At 40.9% G+C, this 15783-nt stretch overlaps 1 protein-coding gene across 2 annotated transcripts in view; it reads left to right on the forward strand.

The window, feature by feature from the left end:
• Window positions 1–6770: 6770 nt before the first annotated feature.
• TTLL7 (tubulin tyrosine ligase like 7) overlaps window positions 6771–15783 on the forward strand; it is a 56183-nt gene continuing 47170 nt past the window's right edge. For both annotated transcript variants that reach the window (XR_011337898.1, XM_069862814.1), the window contains exon 1: window positions 6771–6792. The gene's annotated coding sequence lies outside the window, so the exon portion shown is untranslated. The remainder of the gene's footprint in view (window positions 6793–15783) is intronic.

The raw sequence follows: 15783 nt of genomic DNA on the forward strand, positions 1-15783 counted from the left end.
GAATCTCCATCTGTGGAGACTTATAATAAGTTTTAAAGATCTCTGTCGGGTACATATGGCAAATGAGTCATTTCTGGATCTTCCACATTTTCTAATGTTCTGGGTTTTTTTTTTTTTCCTTTCTTCCCTATATTTATGTAGTTTTTAATTTAAACCATACTTGCAGGCATAACATATGAATGAGAACACATTATTGATTTGAGTATGGAAATCCTTAGAAAGTCAAGAAAATGGAAGTGACACCTTAACACCTGAAATCATAGAGAAATTGGTAATATATCTCAAGCTATGTTGCATCTTCTTTTTTTAAGCTTCTGTCTTAAAAAATGAGCATGACAACATGTTGCAAGATAATTTTTTGATGTATGAGTCACTAAGCTTTTTGGTTTTATGCTATAACTTTATGAGTATAAAGACAGCTTATTGAAACCCATCAGTGCTTGTTTCTCATGTCTATAAGTTGCTGCAAACATTCAGAAAATGCAAGTGTTATTACTGCCTTGGAGTGTTGTGACTTTTGGGCCAATACTAAATTATGAGGACATTAAATTGTATTGATAGGCTTTGTATCAGTACCTGAAGGAAAAGATGAATGCTTGTCAGTCTTGATGGGTTATCTCCATCATCCAGAGTTGACTCAGTGACTCTGTAATGATATGAGGAGTGAGGGAATAGTCTTATTCTCCTTTGAAAATTTAAGGCATCAATGCGAGCTTTTCCAACAATGCTGAATCAGACTTTCACTGTTAGCTTTTCAAAACGTGTGCTTAATTTTTTTTGGATGAAGCTTTCATAACTTGGTATCATATACCAAGCCATTTTGTTATCACAGTTTTGATGAGAAGCAGAGAGAGAAAGATGCAGGAAGGCCACAAAGATGATCCGAGGGCTGGAGCACCTCCCGTACAAAGACAGGCTGAGAGAGTTGGGGTTGTTTAGCCTGGAGAGGAGGAAGCTCTGAGGAGACCTCAGAGCAGCTTCCCGCACTGAAAGGGGCTCCAGGAAAGCTGGGGAGGGGCTCTTGATCAGGGAGTGCAGGAACAGGATGAGGGGGAATGGTTTTCAGCTAAAAGAGGGGAGATTGAGATGAGATCTGAGTAAGAAATGTTTCCCTGTGAGGGTGGGGAGGCCCTGGCCCAGGCTGCCCAGAGCAGTGGTGGCTGCCCCATCCCTGGAGGGGTTCAAGGCCAGGCTGGATGGGGCTTGAAGCCCCTGATCCAGTGGGAGGTGTCCCTGCCCAGGGCAGGAGTGGGACTGGATGGGCTTTAAGGTCCGTTCCTACCCAAATCATTCTATGATTTGAGAATCTGTATGAAAAGAATGGGAATTTATTGCAAGTACCACAACATAGGTATTGGAGGATATCGGCTGTACTTCTGCAGTTTGGTTTTCCTTTGTGTACTTTAGCCACAGATCCACTTTTATTTTCTGCCTGCCTAGGATGTTAAGTGGGGCCATTTGACTTCCAGCAGTAGGATTCAACTGGCCCCTATTAAGAACTAGATCTCCATCAATGCTTCCCTAAAACCCTGCCAGAATGGTACTTTGCATCTACTCCTTTTGCAGACATTACGAGCTTCCTCTAAAGTTTACTGGAACCAATCAGCCTTTTTAGCATTAATATTTAAAATACTAATGTGTTTTAAATTTAGAATGGAATATGTTGATGTATCCTACGCTGATGGGTAAGAGAATCATCTAAGAGAATGGACGCTAGAGAAAACTGCTGTGAGATACTCAAGCAGTCAGCCTTAAATCTACTGGGTATTAGAGCAAATCCTGTTCCACAGTAGCACCCCCTGGGAGCCAGAACCTTTTTCAGACCAGGAGGTTTCCATAATGCTCTTCTTTGTGGTGGTGGATGCAGGAACCTACAGGTTCTGTAGGGGTTAAAGTCTTAGCTTTTTGCTTGTTCCCAATGTTCTTCCTCCCCTTCTCTCTCAAATGTTCATACAGCTGTACAAAATAGTTTTAAAGTACTACCACATTAATTTAGACTCATTTATTGACTTTTTTTGCTTTTGCCTTGAATTCCATACACCAGGAAACAAGCTCGAACATAATGGAACAAATTTTTGGGTTTGTGTTTTAAAGGACTAAATAGAGCAGTTTTAATCCCAATATAGATCTCTGAAATGAAGACCAACATATATAGTTATAGTATTTTTTTCCCTAATGTAAACAATGTAAGTTGAGATAGCTTAGAATGTTAAAAATATAGGTATTCATTAAAAGAAATACCTTTGCTTCAAAGGTATTTAAGAATATAATCACATGTTTTTTTGATGAACATTCATCTCCAGGGGCACAGAAACAGGACTGCTTTATGGAGAACCCAAAGTAACAGAAGTGATGAAAGAATTACAAAAGAAAACAACGTTTTGATTCACGACTCATTTTTCACTTTCTTTTCTGTGGACTCAGTGGCACGCCAGTTCCCACTTAGGCTTGTGTTTGGTTTTGGAAGGGTTCCAGGTTGAAATATAATATGCACCACTGCTCAAATGCACCTTCGATGGCTGTGTTACTGTTAATTGTTAGAAAAACTGGCTGCCTGAAAGGATGGAAGTGCTTTTGCTGTGGTTCATATGGCTCTTCTGGCCAGCAGCAGTAATAGAGCACTAACAGTCACCCTGAAGAAGAAAGACAGACTAAATCCACTTTTCACATAGAACAAATGCTGCAGAAAGAATTGAGCAGGGCGTGGGCTTCACAGTTAGACACAGCGATGTGTTGACAGGTTTATTTTCATCCTTGCTTAGTAGCGAAATGCTAAATATATTCTTCTTTGGTTACATTAAAGTATGTTTCCTTCCAACTTTGTCCTTGAGTTGACATGTGTTTGTTTTATTTTTAGCGCTTGAAAAGCGGCACAGTAATATCCCTATAGGGTGCAGTGGAAGCACTGGGGAATGAGAAAATGAAGTCAAGATTACTTAATGCCAAATTAATGCAGGAGAAGAGGCAAAGCTCTTGTGTTTATGAGCCCTCACAAAAAAAGGAGTGGTCTGACAGTGCAGAAGGTTTTGAGATTTGATGGATGAATTGCTCTTATTTGCTTGCTCAGAATGGACTTTGCTTGAAAAATATAGAATAGAGCTTGATGGCATCCGCATTTTCTTTGCTTTTGTGGGTGATTATCGTGTGTTTAGTGGTCATTGAACATGAAATTCTTGTGAATTTGTGTTCTTTTATGCTTCCAAGCTTACCTTGGTGGAGTTGGGGGTGGGAGAAATGTGCTAAAACACTTGATATGAATTATTGATGGAAAAGATCTGAAAGATGTGCAATTTAGTCACCCAGGAAAACCTACCCTATTTTCTTACACTTTATTTCATGTGGCTTTTTAGAGCTATCCTAAATTTTTATCTTTATGTCAACCTGAAGTCTTTGAAAGGCAGCAAATTACTAGAGAGCATTAACAATTAGGCATTAATTTGAATAAAAGATGCTTTGCTTAAAAATGAACAAGAGTGATGTGAGAACGTGGCTTTGGTACATTTTGTACCATGGTAAAAATGGAAGCATTTGCTGAAAAGCATGTTTCTGAGGATGGAGGGGATATATTCAGTAAGTAAAATAAAGCATGACAAGATGGGAATAAGTGCTGTTTTGGACTGTTAGGTCTTCAGTAGAGTTGGGAATCTTGTAGGGTATTGATCCAGAGCAGCATCCTCAAGTGAAGAAATTGAAGAAAAGAAAGGCAACAATACGGAGTTAAATTGGAAATTGTGGACACCGCTTGAGAAATGATGCAGTTAATGACCCCAAGCAGGTGCTTAAAAAAGCGTATGTATTACTTTCCTCATTTGCCTCTAGGTATGAAAGGATATTGTGGCCTCTTTGCCAAAAGGGACACTCAGGAATACAAACATATATCGGAAGCAAGCCCTTGATATTTTCTGAGAAAATGAAATAAAACTTATGAGAAATGAAAATTAAAAAAGATGTGTTCTTTTGCGTAGGTGTTTGGGAATTTGTGGTGCTGGTAGTCAGCACATCGTTGAGTGATGGATGGTTACGAACCAGAGGACATTTACTGAGCACCCCAAGCACTGAGCAGCTTATGATAAATGAAATAAAGGCACCTTAGCATAAGGCCTCACAGCTTTTGCACCAGAATTAAAGCTAACTTTGCAGAAGAAGCAGCTGCTGTAAATGACACACTGTCTTCAAGGTTTCTCTTTGCAACAATAGAGAGTTGTTCTACCTTATACTCCTCTCATTTCTCACGGGAAGCTTTCCTCGGTAGTCCTTGACTTGTTACTTTGTAGTCTATCAATTTGTAGACTGAAATGCTCACACAGCTATTTCTCATGAGAAAATATAATAATGTATTGTAACCAATGATTACTTGTTGCTAATGGAGAATTGTCAAATCAGCTTGCAAAACAATGGCTTGCTTCAGCAGGTAAGGTATAAAATGTGTTGTTAACTTCAATTAAATGGCTTCACTTGGATCATATTGATCACTGCGTGTTGTCCCATATTTTTTTCCGTCAGTTGAGTTTCATTGATAAAGAAGAAATACCTCTCAGTCAGTCATGGGACGTGCGTGGGTAATGCTGTTCCAGCTGTTTGAGGATAAGAGATTAGTGCACGTCCAGTTGAGGCCAACTCTCTGCAACAGCTCAATGTAAGAAAATTGGAACCAAGACAGTATGAGGAACCACAGGGAAAAGTCATCTGTGGGAAGAGACTTCCGGAGCAATATCCAGATTTCACTGCCAGTTCTGTGCTTCCACAGGAAACCGTGTCTCAGCTGAGTGCACTGAGTTTCCTCTTCTCATTTCCTAGTGTTTCAAAGTCCTCAAATTAATCTCTTTTTAAGTTTTGGAAGATGTACTTGTCTAGCCATGGCCCAGGTAGAGGCCTTAATACTTGGTGGGTCAGTTTCTTGTTTGTTTGTTTGGTCTTTTTTATTTGTTTTGAATTTTCATGTTGATCAACTTGGATGGGATACATCTACAGTCCAGATACCCGCAGCTGCCTACACTGACCGTATGGAGAAAGCAGCTCAAAGTCTACGTTGTAGGGATCTGCATTTATACCGATTAATCCCCCCTTGTGTCTTTATATATAAGGAATAAACATGATTGCACTGTCATCTATGGGATTTCATCGTAGTGCTTTTCCCTACTGGTTTGTGTGAAAGGGAGAACCCTGCTTGTCATGAACTGGGGAAACTGGCAACGAACTGGTAGAGCAATGGAATTTTCAGAGCCTTATTTCTTTGTAATTGTGGTACAAATATGCACATTTGTTTGATTTTCTACTTCACTTGAATAGGAAAGCAAGAGGGACACGCTCTGTAGTTCAGGGAGAACATCTGCTCCTGCAATTCCTAAACCAAGAGGAGAGGAAGTAGGAGAAAATGTCTTTTATGTGTATTGTAGCCTTCGTGTGTTTGACTGCCAGCTTAATTCTACCCATCTGTGATTACTGAAGGATGGCACTACAGTTGTTGGAAATTCAACCACTTTATGTGAATGTACCCTTCTCTATCTCACTAACAGCTGGCTCTCCACAGTGCTTAGTCTTTTTAGTCCAGGTGTGAAGTGCAGTTGGTCTTGTCTGAGCCCTGCAATGAGCCTGGCTGCTGTAAAATGGATGAAATGGAATGGAGTGCAGGCTGAGGGAGTTGGAGAAGTTCAGCCTGGAGAAGAGAAGGCTCCAGGGAGACCTTAGAGCAGCTTCCAGCACTGAAAGGGGCTCCAGGAAAGCTGGGGAGGGACTCTTGATCAGGGAGTGCAAGGACAGGATGAGGAAGAACAATTTTAAGCTGAAAGAAGAGAGACTGAGATGAGATTTTAGGAAGAAATGTTTTCCTGTGAGGGTGGGGAGAAATAACCCATTTGAACAAAAGTTTTCCAAACCTTTTGTTGCCAGATGGTGCCTGTGGTCAGGTTGACCCCCATTAAAATGTACTGATCTGTGAGATCAGACCAGTCTCCTCTTAATGAAAAATGATATGACATAGAAAAGACATTTTGTGAAATGATGTCAGGAAACAATTTCTCATTAATATAAATTGACATTGATTAAACTTTGTTGTTTTCTTTTACATTGTGAATCATTTCAGAATAGCACAGAAAGAGTTATCCCAGAAAAGCAAGTAACGTTTTTCTTTCCATCACTTCACTTATGATTTCATTTTGTTTAAAAATTGCTCTATACAGTTGTAATCCTGGCCTCACTGAAACCAAATGGGTTTGATTTCAAAACCCAGATCTCATTGGTCTAAGCCTGGGAGAGAATCATAACCATTTTTCTCATACCAATTTATGAATTATTAATCTCTTTCAGCTTGCCTCTCCGCTGCTATTTCATCTTATTGTGGTCTTGGCCTCTTAATTCTACATTTGGAGAAATCATTGTTCTGGTTACAGCACCTCATGTCTCTGGTGTAACTGCTTCCCAGGCACTGAGTCATTTTCTGTTTTTAGATTTTTCTTCTCTTTACCTTATTGTTATGACTAAATCCTACTGCTTTTCTTCCCACAGCTCTTGCCACACTCTAAGTAAAGTGGGAAGTAACACGTTCTTTTCTTGTAACATGCCTTATGCCTTTCTCTTTTCGCCCCAAACACATGGAGAAAATACCTAGAAAGGGTTAAAAAAGAGAGAGATCTAAAAAGTGCTCAGGATAGGCTAAATGGGAAGGAGCTGCTGCTGCAGCATCTTTCCCTGGTGTACCAGCCTGCCTGAAACTGTATCAGCTGTCAATTATTGATGGCAAAATCTGTTTGCAGAGGGCTGACTTCAGAGAGTTTCAGCAGTGCAACGCTGATGGTAAATGAGTTCGTTTTGCTACTTCTGCTACAGAATTATTTTAAATCGCTTTCCGTAACAGTGGGAGGTCCTGGTGTGACTGTTTATTCTGCAGTATGTAATCTTGTCGATTAAACCCATGATAAATAGACTTTTTGCACTCTTCTCAGTAATTTGTGTGCAGAAGAATTTGGTACATCATCCTGCCGCATGCTGTTACTAAGTTGATTTTATTTCTTTTTTCACAATTGCTTTTTATTGCAGATTATGTTAATTGAAATATATTACCTTCCGTTTGAATGCTTATTTGTTCTGTCCATCACATGTATTTTGGAATGAGTTATTTTTCCAGGATTCTTGTGCCTTATCTCCATTTTAATGCTCTTCTCATCCATCCTTGAGCTCACAGCTTATCTTTCCTTATTATAGAGAACTAGATCCGAGAGCATCTTCTGAATAGAGTAAATCTTGATCCATTAGTGAGACAAAATATGCTTCTGGAAAAAAACACAAAGTTGGTTTGGTTTTTTTTTTTGGCAATATAGTTATGTATCACCTGCACAGTAATCCCTGTTTCTCAATCTGTAAATTCCCCGTGAGCTCTGAAGGATGAAGCGCTGCCTCTGGACAGCCAAGCAGTTTTGAAAGTGATACTTCAGGCTTGAGGTATTTGTCAGGAAAGAGAGAAATTCAGAGGCGACTCCGTTATTTTTAGCTGCAATTTTTACTGTGAGGAAGGTTTGATTTAAAAGGATTGTAGCTCAGACCTGCATGAGACATGGGTTGGTCTTGTTATCAAATGAATCTCTGTCTTAATTATATTCCTGAGTTGTGCCACCAGCAGGGCTGTTCTGGAATTGAAACACTGTGAAATGAAGTTCACAAAAGGCAGTAGAAATGTTTGTATTTACTTCACTGGCCTACAGAAAAGATCCTGCTTTCTGTGGCTTGATCTCATTTACACTATTGACTTGAGGCAAATTTTATAGTCTGGGTACATTTCTTCCGAATGATGGAACTGGGAAGTTTCCTGGAGAAAAGCTCTTTACTCCTTTCAGCAATCAAAAATCTGGAAGAAGTTTCATAATTATGAAATAATATTTGGAATACTGGGTCAATAACCAACTCTGAACCCGAGTTTATTCTCCATTGCTTTCTGTTTGAATTATCGGTGGTTGTCTTCATTCTCATTTATTGAAACTTTGCTTTAAACATCTACTGAAAGATTTATTCTTCTGCTTCATTGGTCTGTTGTAACTTTCCCATACCTTTGTATTTATAAACAGATCTGGCTTTTGGATTCTGTGATTGGCTTTTGGATTCTACGATTCTGTTTTTGGTGCATTTTTTTTCTCTCTCTATGTGGTTATTGGGTAAATACAATACTCCTCAGCTTCAAAACATCCTCTGCAGTTTGAAGGGTGTGATATGTCTGAGAGAATCAGAGGCACAAAACAATAAACTTCAGAATTTTTAGCGTAATATGATATGATAGAAAAAGACTCTGTGAATAAGTTCTCAATCGTGTTTTTTTTGGGTGGTAGTGTGTGTTGCTATAACGTAATAAGAAATTAATATATTTGTTCCTTTTCAATATTTGAAAGCCAGTTCACTTTGCAGTCAGCATGTATGTAACTGTATAAGTTTATGCCTTTCTGCTTCATTAAGGATACCACTTTAAAAATAAGATTAAAGCATTGAAAAATCCAACTGAGCTGAGCCCTACAAAAAGAATACCCTGCTGCTGTAGCCTCTGCCTGTGGACTTCTATTTCAGTGCATTTCTCTAGCGTAGCTCCTAACCAGCACACAATGACTTTTTATTTTTAAAGAAAAGCAAATACACACCCCAGAGCCAATTGCTTTGAAGTGTTGCTTTTTGGGAGTTGCCTGAGATGGATGAGGAGAGGACTAACTGTGATATTGTTCCAAACCTGGCACTGTGCTGTTGCTGTGATTAAAGTCATGGAGGCAAACAGGCATGCTTGGGGCAGTTATCTCCTCAGGTTTGCGAGTTTAAACTGCTTTAAAAGCTACGATGCCACTGTCATGATGGTCTCTGTGGCTCAGAGGCAACGTATGATTACTCAATAATATAGCAGTATATTTATTTACTGCTCAATACTACAGGGTTGTATCACTAATCCTGTAGTTATCGTTCAGAAGGTACATTATTCTGATTCGGTGAGTTGAAGTGTATCCCAGAAAACTACTTCTGGGTATGCTGTTCCTATGCTTGGTTCTTTTAACCAAAAATTAAAGCTGGTGTGTATCAAGTCTGATGGCCTTCATTTTTCTTTCATGTTTTGGGTATTTGAAGTATTCAGTTTCAGGCCAGTATTTAAGGCATGGTATCTTTCTAGGCTTTCTGACTGCGTGCTGTATTTCTCTAAGAGTGAGCAGCCTATACACAAACTATTCCTATAGCAGGATACTGGAGTCCTGTCTCATTACTGACGAGGATAGTGGCTCTATTTGGATCCCCTATAAAGGATAAAAATAGCGTGACACAGAGGGTTTGGAGCCAATCCAGCCTTTGAAAGGCATTTTTATGAATTGGGTCAATTCCAGTTAGAGAAGCTCCTGAGGCCTGTCATCCTTTGGAAACTGCTGTTTATCTCTTGTTTTCATTTGGAAAACTATTTTCAGATGGGTGGTACCCAATCAAGCCCCCAGTACTAAGCTGTGGGGAGGAAAGCACGGTTCTGCTAAAATGTTTTGTAGCTGCTGGAGTTTCTGTCTGGCTTTATCAACTCTTTGTAGAAATATTACTAGTATTGAGTCTTGGTTGACTCAGTTTTAGTGATACTGTAGGTCAGCTGTGAATATTTGTCTGTCATTTTTCTACACAGAGTAAGAGTATATGGCACAGTTATTAAAATATTAGAGTTCTACCAACCTTCATACAGGCATATGAGTATTCCCAGTGGAGCTGAGTGAATTTATCTGTAATTGGAAGTGTCAACGTAATGTGATAAATGATTGGGTAATCATGTAAGAGCACCTTTCATAGAATCATAGGAACAGAATGGTTTGGGTTGGAAGGGACCTTAAAGATCATCCAGTTCCACTCCCCTGTCATGGACACGGACATCTCCCACTGGATCAGGCTATTTTTTTTCCTCCTTCGCCAAGATCCTTAATAAATCTCTCCCTAAGGGCTATTTATCATACAATGAATCATTACAACTAGATCAGCTTCATTAAAAAGGGTCAGTGCTTTTTCTGTTATACTAAGATAACTCTGCTGATATATGTAAAATGTTAACTTGTCCGATCTCATAGATCCCCAAGATCTGTAGCATTTGCTAGGGAAATATGTCTTTTGAGAAGTGAATAGGGAAAGAAAGGATTAATTTGATTCCAGCAGTGAACAGTGTGATACGTGTTGGTGTGTGTTGCACGCTGTAAAGAAGAGTGTGGATGGCAAACTGCAAAGCCAAAAGTAGAGCAGAGATGTTCCCACTGGTGCCACAACTCAGTTCATCTCCTAACTCGCTCTTGTTTACATTTTCCTTTACCCAAACCACACTGTTCATGTCAGGCTTCAATATTGCTATAACACATAATCAGTATTGGCCATTACTGTGTTTTTCCTTAGCGGCTGTGGTTGTTTCACCACAAAGAGCGCTGGCCCTCAGGGTGTGGCAGTCTGGCAGTTAGAATGGCTTCATGCACTCATAGTTCCCAAGACAAATCAAACAAGGGTCCTTCAGATGTTTGTTTTAAAAGGAAATGCTTCATTTGAGGCGAGAGGGACCCAGCCCTCCTGTGGATGGTGGGTATCATGCCACTTGGCTGTCGCTGGCGGAGATGTTGGTTGTGGTCAAAGCACTCTAACACAGCACATGTTCCTAGCCTGGAAATGCCTATATCACTCCAACACAGTTTTAAATGAAATTAGGATGATTGTTGGTGTTGCTGAGGTAGGTAGTCAAAATACATAGAGATAGAATAGAATCATGGGATGGTTTGGGTTGGAAGGGACCTTAGAGCCCATCCAGTTCCACCCTTCTGCGATGAGCAGGGACACCTCCCACTGGATCAGGGGCTCCAAGCCCCATCCAGCCTGGCCTTGAACCCCTCCAGGGATGGGGCAGCCACCCCTGCTCTGGGCAGCCTGGGCCAGGGCCTCCCCACTGTGGTTTTCCACGTTTTTCCGTTCAGCAGCGTTCAGTGGAACTTATTGTGATCGAGGCTAGGAATATTTCCTGTTCTAGAGTTCATGAAATGCTTGTCTTGGTGACAGATTTCTGATGTTATCAACACTCACTGATGTGGTGAACGAGACCTATGCATTGTCTGTGCATTTTGCTGACAGATTGAAGAACATCAAAGCTTTTTTTTAACAGCAAGTGATACAGATGTATGTTTTTTGAAATTAAGATATTTACCATATGAAAACAAGGTTACATTTTGGGTTATCTGGGCTATTTTTGTCGATATTTTTCCTTGCCATTATGAGTGCTAATCATGTTTATTCAAAGTTTGGTGCGTTTTATTAATGAATTATTGATTTGTACATCATGCAGGTTCTTTTACTTGCCTTGTGAATGAATGTATTTGCTGTGTTTTACTGAACAAGGAAAAGGTTCAGGCATTGTCCTTTTTATTGTAATCTTCCAATTCTGTCTCGCTTTCTTTGGTGGCCGTCTAGTTCAATATTCAGAAGATAACTATGAAACTCTATAGTTCTTAATTTGCTAACAGGCTGAAATGTGTTATCACATTAGAAAGGGCTTTTGAAGGGTGAGAATGAGCCAACAGATAGCCACATTGTGTGCTCTGCTATGAAAGACACTTTGGAGGTCATTTATAAAAGAGAAAAATCAATCTTCAGCTTTGAAAGCTTTGTCATTGATTTAAATTTGGCCAAGGGTTTGAAGTTTCCTTTTGGAAAATGGATGAATTGAAAACAAAATAGTATTGCTTCAAGACAACACTGAAAAAAAAGAAATTGTTTCTGTGCCTTGTTCTGATCTCTGAGTAGGAAATGATTAATTCCTGCTAAATTCTTATGTTGTGACACTTCCATCATGTTAACAGCTCCTAATACTTCTCTGGTTTTCTGAATCAGGGATGTATACATACAATTTCATAGACTTTTTGTGATAATAAGCAGTTTAAAAACGCAACCCAAAGCTGTGAAGTGCCAAGTCAGGAAAGACCAAGAGAAAACATCCCATGAAGTGAGACTGCAAAGCTCCTGAGACTGTGCCAACATGCATGGCTGAGCCTCAGAGGTGGCACTGAAGGGTCACCTTCTGACCAGGCTCCCACCATGTAAGGTAACGCACCTTTTATGTTCTCCAGCAAAATAGACAGATTCACAGCTGTGACTCGGTTTTGTATTGTGTTTTGAAGCTGGACTGGAAGGCTCAGTATAGGTTATGCTTTCAGTTTTACTAAATAGATATCATAAAAGTGTGTTAATTATATAAGCTGTGTTGCAGAATCACAAAATGGTTTGGGTTGGAAGGGACCTTGAAGCCCATCCATCCCTGCAGTGGGCAGGGACACCTCCCATTGGATCAGGGTGATCCAAACCCCATCCAACCTGGCCTTGAACCCCTCCAGGGATGGAGCAGCCACCCCTGCTCTGGGCAGCCTGGGCCAGGGCCTCCCCAGCCTTGCAGGAAAACATTTCTGCCTAAGATCTCAATCTCCCCTCTTTTAGCTGAAAACCATTCCCCCTCATCCTGTTCCTGCCCTCCCTGATCAAGAGCCCCTCCCCAGCTTTCTGCAGCCCCTTTCAGCACTGGAAGCTTCTCTGAGGTCTTCTCAGAGCCTTCTCTTCTCCAGGCTGAACAACACTGACTCTCTTGCCCTGTCCTCATATGGGAGGTGCTCCAGCCCTCAGGTCATCTCTGTGGCCTCCTCTGGACTCGCTCTAACGGATCCATGTCCTTCCTGTGGACTGAGGACTCTAGGATTGAATGCAGGACTGCAAGTGAGGTCTCACCAGAGCAGAGCAGAGGGGCAGAATCCTCTCCTTCACCCTGCTAGTAACAATTCTTTGGATGCAGCCCAGGTCACGGTTGGTTTCTGGGCCGCAAGCACATGTTGCTGGCTTATGTTGAGTTTATAATCCACCAGCACCACCTTCTCTTCAGGGCTGCTCTCAATCCGTTCTCCATCCAGCCTGTGTTTGTGCTGGGATGGGATTACCCCATCCGAGCGCAGGACCTTGCAGTTGGCCTTGTCAAACTTAGTGACATTCACATGCACCCACCTCTCCAGCCTGTCCAGGTCCCTCTAGATGGCATCCCTTCCCTCCAGCGCGTCGACTGTGCCCCACGGAAAGCTAAGACTGGCTCTAGGGTCTTTACTGATTGGAGTTTTGAATGGGAAGTGGCAGTTGTAGGGTTAAACTCACACTAAAGTAACTGCAACTTACAAATTCAGTGCTGAGTGCTGTTACCATTGCTTGGTTTGGTCATTTTGGTAGCTTGTTTCATAGCTCAGAGAAATTTTTTGGAAGTTTTAGAGTCACTGGCTGTTTGGATAAACTGCTTGAGAGAATTTTTTTATAGAGCTACACAATTCAAAAAGGTTTTATGTTGTATAAAACATGCTGTTTGTATTCTTGTGTAGTTCATAGCTGTCTGTTTAGCTAGTCAAACTCCTGAGAACGCTGTCCGTTCACTTTATCTGAACGAATTGCTGAATAAACATCTCGTCTCATTTGATGGTGAGAGCAAAGAATGTTGAAATTAATAGATTTCATTTGACTTGAGGACATTTTGAACCGAACCCTAATGCGTATGCATTTTTAAGCCAGCTGAAAGATAGCCTTTTAAAAACAAGCTTATTGCTTTGACACATTGAGCCTCAGAATGAGGGTTGCTTTTTTGCACTTAGAATTTCTCTGTCGGAGTGAGATCTTACCACCAAATTGTTCTTTTAGCATGTTACCATAAAACTGCTTGGCTATGCTTACTGGGACACTTCAACATGTGTTTTGTCAAGGCACATTAAAAAACATTGTGAAAGGGTATGAGGCTCTTAATTCTGCAGTTTAATTACTGCAAATTGTTATTATCTTGCTGTTTGAGGGTGGTACTGAAAAAGGCTTTTTTCTGTATTATATTTTCTGATGATGTCTTAATCTAAGTTTGAACCGACGTTTTGTAGCTTAATTCCAGACCAACCAATTATCGTTTTGTATAACTCTAATAAATAGCAGCCTCCTCACTCCAGCGTATCCAGACTTTCACGCCCTAAGATCTAAGGGAGTAAAAAACTTGATTATTTAGGTTAGATTGAAAAAAAAAAAAACCCAGAATTCAGCTGCTTGCTAGGTCAGTGCTCCGAGGATTGTTTTCATTTTTTCTTTATTATGTTTCCATTAAATTTTAGTCATGTTAATTTTTCAGCTAATGGGGGAGCAGGGATGGCAGTGCTGTGATGTTGTCCTTCCCTCCCTATGGTCATCTGCCAAGTTCTGTAATGGTATCTTCAGTGTGTCTCCATTTCAGAGTGAAAGCTCCTTATGGCAGGAGCTGTGTGGATTTCTTTCCAGCTACTGTGCCTTTCCGGACGCTTTTGACAGCACTGAGTAAATTGCACTAATGGGCTCAGAGGAAAGCAGTCTGCTGGTTTTAAAATCTATTCTAAAATATTCCACTGTTAGGAAGTGATTGCTTGTCTGTACACGAAGAATGCAGGAAATTAAAACAGACAATCTAGCTTTGGTATCGTTTCACCTAGGTAAATAGGAATACACCTAGGAAATGTTGTCTTCATAGAATCAGAGAATGGTTTGGGTCAGAAGGGACCTTAAAGGACATCCATGGGCTATGCATGTGCTTAACTTTACATGAACTGAAAGCGTGCCTTCAGATCTTAAGCCACGGCAAATATGACAAGACCTCTCAAAGACGGGAGATGGAGATGAGATCTGAGGAAGAAATGTCTTGCTGTGAGGGTGGGGAGGCCCTGGCCCAGGCTGCCCAGAGCAGTGGTGGCTGCCCCATCCCTGGAGGGGTTCAAGGCCAGGTTGGATGGGGTTTGGAGCCCCTGATCCAGTGGGAGGTGTCCCTGCCCAGGGCAGGGGGTGGAACTGGATGGGCTCTAAGGTCCCTTCCAACCCAAACCATTCTAGGAATACATTCAAAAATACTTTTACACCATCTAGGCCAGAACAATGTTTTTCAGACAATGTACTTATGATACATTTTGGGTGTAAGCACAAAAATACTCTTAATTTTCTGCAACACATTGCAACTTGTTATCAAGCAAACATGAATCATTCCATTAACTAAGAAACCATTTCTTCCCACTGCCCCATGCTCTTCACCCTTGTACCTTGCTCAGACTGTTCCCTTAGATGGACCCAAGCATCTGTTCTGGTCCCTGTCTACGTGCAACGCTTCCCTTTCCAGCCGCAGTACCCATCCCCTGCTTTCCCTGAAGGAAAAGAGCTCCTTTTTCTTTTAGTTTTTCTTCTTTCTTTTTTAGGACAGGCTTGAGTGCAGTGTATCTCTTGCTGGCACTCTCACACCTTTGCCAGGCAACGGTAAAGATAACGTCTCATCTTTCTTTTTTTTTTTGTAGAACACTGAATAAAGGCCCTTGTTTGTATAAGAATGTGCGAACCTCATGAAGGCACATTCATTTCTTCACCAGTCTTTCTCCTTTTTTAGGTTAACCATTGTTGTTCAGACACCCTCAAATCAGTATGGGTGAGCAACAAACCTTCACTGATTTGTGTGCATCATGATTTTGGGAGGAAAATGATCTACACAGCTGAAACTGTGAACCTTTCCTGTCTGAATGTGAATTCAGAGATTCCTGATAGCTGACTTCCCAAGGTTAAGCGAGCTCTATCAGTCCCAGTTTGGAAATAGAATACTTTTTTGGCTTATCCTGCAGCTCCCAGCTGGTGTTTGGGGTAACGTGCTCCCCCAGATGAGGTGCTGTACCTCTCATCTCTCATTTGACACTGTGGGAAGACGAGCTCACTGTCCAATCTCATTAGACCTATATTTGCCCATTGGAAAGGAGATTTTTC

The sequence above is a fragment of the Phaenicophaeus curvirostris genome, chromosome 8 (assembly GCF_032191515.1).
Source record: "Phaenicophaeus curvirostris isolate KB17595 chromosome 8, BPBGC_Pcur_1.0, whole genome shotgun sequence".
Classification (NCBI taxonomy): Eukaryota; Metazoa; Chordata; class Aves; order Cuculiformes; family Cuculidae; genus Phaenicophaeus; species Phaenicophaeus curvirostris.